The sequence below is a fragment of the Octopus bimaculoides genome, chromosome 10 (assembly GCF_046866305.1).
Source record: "Octopus bimaculoides isolate indiv1 chromosome 10, ASM4686630v1, whole genome shotgun sequence".
NCBI classification, from domain to species: domain Eukaryota; kingdom Metazoa; phylum Mollusca; class Cephalopoda; order Octopoda; family Octopodidae; genus Octopus; species Octopus bimaculoides.
This window is the reverse complement of record NC_142937.1, coordinates 45,274,449-45,279,480: the sequence shown is the minus strand read 5'-3', so window position 1 is coordinate 45,279,480 and position 5,032 is coordinate 45,274,449. Positions and strand designations below refer to the sequence as shown.

General features: G+C 39.6%; 1 protein-coding gene across 1 annotated transcript in view; it reads left to right on the top strand.

The window, feature by feature from the left end:
- The first annotated feature begins 994 nt into the window (after window positions 1-994).
- The window catches only part of LOC106874905 (uncharacterized), a 94,788-nt gene continuing 90,750 nt past the window's right edge, over window positions 995-5,032 (top strand). Inside the window, exon 1 of the mRNA XM_089358270.1 lies at window positions 995-1,456. The gene's annotated coding sequence lies outside the window, so the exon portion shown is untranslated. The remainder of the gene's footprint in view (window positions 1,457-5,032) is intronic.

Here is a 5,032-nt window from a genome sequence, read left to right as displayed (position 1 = left end):
CGCACCCCATGAAGCAAATGATAGAAGAAAGATTACAGTATAATATTGGTACGTTCTCTGTTGTTATAAAAGGGTTAAAAAAGCTAAAGGAATGTAAACAAACCAACGGCGTACATAAAAATGCACATAAATACACGCATAAGTACACACACAAACCCACACACACACACACACATACACACACGCATATATATGTGACGGGCTTCTATGCAGTTTCATCTACTAAATTCAGTCACAAGGCATTGGTCAGCTCGGGGTTATAGTAGAAGACACTTGACGAACGTTTCGCGCAGTGGGACTGAACCTGAGGCCACGGAATCGCAAAGCATGCTTCTTAACCACAAGGCCATGTTTTCGCCTACGAAAGGTATTGGCAATGAATGAAATGTTGTTGTTGTTGTTGTTGATGATGATGATGGTGGTGGTAGTGATGGTGGTGATGATGGGAATAGAGGAGGAAGGAGAAGAATATTTGAGTAAGAGTAAGAATTTTGCCATCCATTCCAAATAGAGACTGACGAAGAGGCTCCTTCAGCAAATCTTAATGTAAAAGTGTGTGTGTGTGTGTGTGTGTGTGAGAGAGAGAGAGAGAGAGAGATGGTTGTGGTGGTGATGGCGGAGACAAAGTGGTTATATTGTCATAAGTGGAAATGGGCAGCCAGAGATGTTTGATCGAAGTAACAAGTAAATCATGAAGTAATTTGGAGGTGGAGTGTTAAATTTAAAGTAGAAAGAAAATGAGAGTGAGAACGAGAGAAAGAGAGAGAGAGAGAGAGAGAGAGAGAGAGAAAGAGAGGGAGGTTAAAGAGGGAGATAGAGGGAGAGAGAGTGAAAACAAAATTTTTGTTTAGTTAACGTTTTTATCATTGTTTTTTAAGTTGCCTGGTGTGTATCGGTTAAATAAAATGTTTTGTGTGTGTGTGTGTGTATGAATATATAAATATGTATATATTCATATGTAAATATATATGTGCACATATGTGCGTATATAAGTGTATATATATATATATGTATATTTATAGACACATCCATTTATTACAGTGCATATACACACATACACATATATTTACGCGTACATTCATGCACTCATATATACAAATATGTTTATCTATCTATCTATCTATCTATCTATCTATCTATCTATCTATATATGTATAAACTACTTAGAGACACACACCTGCACATAGATGGGATACAGGTAACATTTCTTTGAAGACACAGCAGACGCGGCGTCTGATTTGAAGAAATCGAATTCCAAAAACCATCAAGCTGTGGCGCCAGGTATCACTGATTTGTAAATTGTCTTAAGTCAGGTGTCATAATTCGATCGCCTACCTGCTTAACCAACGCATTCAGCGATTCCTTATAAAAAGCAGTAAGTTAGGCCAGAATCTCAGTAACCAAAGGTGAACCTTTGAACTTCTGGTCACTCAATCTTCTGCTGCGTTTGGCAACGGTAAGTTTTCACTTAATCTTTGCTTTGGTCAATGTTCTTTGATGGCATTCGTTAAGTATTTCTGTCTTTCTTTGCAGCTTTTTCTTGAAAATCAATTTATGATACTTTGTCTTCATTTTTTTCTTCAAGTCTTCTATCTATCTATCTATCTATCTATCTATCTATCTATCTATCTATCTATCTATCTATCTATCTATCTACCTATCTCTCTATTTTCTTTCAATGATATATATATATATATATACTTTTGTTATTTACACCACCTGTCCTCGTCTGTTGTTATTTTTTGTATATTCTCCCATATATATATATATATATATATATATATGTACACCCCCTCACACACGAACCCCCCCCCCCCATATATATGATATAAATGTGGAGGCGCAATGTGGAGGACCACGAGGGCAGCGGACACGTGGTCATAGGATTGCAGTTTCGATTCCCAGACCGGGCGTTGTGAGTGTTTATTGAGCGAAAGCACTTAAAGCTCCACGAGGCTCCGGCAGAGGGTGGTGGCGAACCCTGCTGTACTCTTTCACCACAACGTTTTCTCACTCATTCTTCCTGTTTCCGTTGTACCTGTATTTCAAAAGGCCAGCCTTGTCACAATCTGTGCCACACTGAATCTCCTCGAGAACTACGTTAAGGGTACACGTGTCTGTGGAGTGCTCAGCCACTTGTACGTTAATTTCACGAGCAGGCTGTTACGTTGATCGGATCAGCTGGAACCCTCGATGTCGTAACCGACGGAGTGCCACGATGATATAAATAGTGACCACGTGTGGCTTAGTGGTTAGGGTATTCGGCTCACGGTCGTGAGTTCAATTCCCGGCTGTGCGTTGTGTCGTTGGGCAAGACACCTTATTTCACGTTGCCCTAGCCTTTTCAGTTAGCAAAAATGAGTAGTACCTGTATGTCACGCTGAATCCCCCTGAGAAGTATGTTAAGAGGGAACACGTGTCCATAGAGTGTTTAGCCACTTGCACGTTAATTTCGCGAGCAGGCTGTTCTTTCAATCGCATCAACTGGACCCTCGTCGTCGTAACCGATAAAGTGCCTCTCTCTCTCTTTTATCTCTCTCTCTCTCTCTTTTATCTCTCTCTCTCTCTCTTTTATCTCTCTCTCTCTCTCTCTCTCTCTCTCTCTCTCTCTCTCTTTCCATTGCTGATCTGCCTATCCGGATATGCATGCATAACAGTAGGTAGATTCTATCTGCATTTATATGTATGTATGTATGTATGTATGTATGTATGTATGTATGTATGTATGCATGCATGCATGCATGTATGTATGTATGTATGTATGTATGTATGTATGTATGTATGTATGTATATATATATATATATAGCATTTAATAATATTGAGCCGTTATAGCGTTTCATCACGTTGAACTGTTAATCCGTACACGTTGTTGTCTCTCCGTCTTTTTCGTTCTCTCTGTTTTTCTTTTCTCTCAGTCCTTTCTATCGAAGAAGGTAGACTCGAGACTTCAAAGACCTTTTCATTCTTCCCGAGCGTTAAAGTAATACACCTGCTTGCTATTCCTTCACCTGTCTTCGTCTATTGTTTTCTGTAAATATATATATATATATATATTGTTTGTAGAAATAAGATAGGTCATCTTCTTTCATATATATATATATATATATATATATATATATATATGTATATATATATATATGTGTGTGTGTGTGTGTGTGTGTGTGTGTGTGTGTGTGTATAAATTATTCTTCATATCTTACTGTTTGTCTGATACTTGACTGCTGCGTACCAGTCTGTCTACATGTCAATTTGTCAAATTCCTTGTGTAATATTACATATGTATATGTGGATGTTTATACCTAGCTTTATATCTGTACACATGATTTCAATGTATGTCTGATTGCGCGCTCGCCTCGCATGTGCTTGTGTGTGCGCTCTCGCATCCGTGCGTGTGCGCGTGTGTGTGAGTGTTAGTGCGTGCATGCATATGTATGCTTAAGAATAAGTTTAGGTCAAAATTGCTTCCCTAGAGCCTCGATAAATATGGCAATTATTTTCCTGCAGTATACTCTTTTGAAAAAATCAAACGGAATGTGGCCTTCTGAAGCCTATAATCTATAAGGAATCTATAAGAGCAACACGTACTGAATTGCCGCGCATATGGCTACTGCTGCTACTTCTGCTACTACTGCTGCTACTGCTGCTATTACTTTGAGACTTGAAATACTCTAACCGTTGGAACTGTCGAGATGCATGCTTCACAGTGTAGTTAAGAAACTCGCTTTGAAAACCAGATGATTTCGGGTTCAGTCCCACTGCACGGCATCTTGGGCTAGTGTCTTTTACTAGAGCCACGAGTCTACCTATGCTTTACGAGTGAAAAATTACCAGAAGGAAACTGTACGCAAGCCCATCGTATATACGTGGTGAAATAAACACCAGAGATGCTTTGCATCACGCAGAAACTACAGGGGTTACTCAGAAGTTTTACAAACTCTTCATCTAAATCCATCGCAATACTGGAAAATCTTCGGGTATCTCGGGGTCAGAAGCGTTTCATCTCTTAGCTTGAGTGGGGCAGCGAGCGCTGAACTAGCCTTCGCCTGAGAAAGGGTTCCCCTTGTGGTCTTTTATCAGTCATAGCCATTTTGAGCTGGTTTCACCTGTCGTGCCTGTTTACTTGCTGGCTTTCTTCAGTTTCATGGGTTCCAGAAAGTTCTTCTGTAGGAAATAACGTACCGATATAATTGGAAATCTGCGGCAGGCAACTTCAATGACTGCTAGCCATCCCTTGACAAAGACCTTGTCGACAAAGTTCTAATATTTGGTTTTCTTTAGCTGGTGAAAAATATCGAGTCTCTCCTCCTAGTATACTGTAAGTTCGATACGAAAGCAGGAACATGTATGCTCCGAGTGACGTTATTGTTATCTTCTCTGAGATTATGAGTCTGCCCTTCAGATTCACTTGTACCTCCCAGTCTGAGGCTGGATACAAAATAGAAAGCGGGTCCCCCGCCGTTGCTTTTGTTTTAGAAGCCCTTGGGTGTTAGTGGTTACCCTTGGGTGTTAGTGGCTGGAGATTGTTAGCCTTAACACTGTGTAGGTCTGTCTACTTGGCGATATATATATATATATGTATGTGTGTGTGTGTGCTTGTGTGTGTGCTTCTGTGTGTGTGAGTTTGTATATTAGCTTCTTTGTATTTGTGTTTATATCTCCACCGCTTGGCAACAAGTCTTGGCCTGCTTACGTCACCGTAATTTCGCAGTCCAGGAAAGGAGATCGGTAGAATAAGCACCAGCCTTTAAAATAGATATTCGAGTCAATTTGTTCGACTAAGCACTTGAAGTCCAATGACTGTAACAAGTCAAAGACAAAAAGTAAAGATTTTGTTCGACTTGTTATAAAATGCAGTCAGATTTCTTTCTTAAATATAAGAATTGTATTTCATAATTGTAGTCTTAGAATCCCATAAAAGACGAGGTAGTCACAGATAAAATACCTTTCATCATAGCTGTGCTGGATCAAAGTTTATCTAGGGTTAAACACCAACGACAACTCTTAGTGTGTGGTTAATAAAAATATCGACTT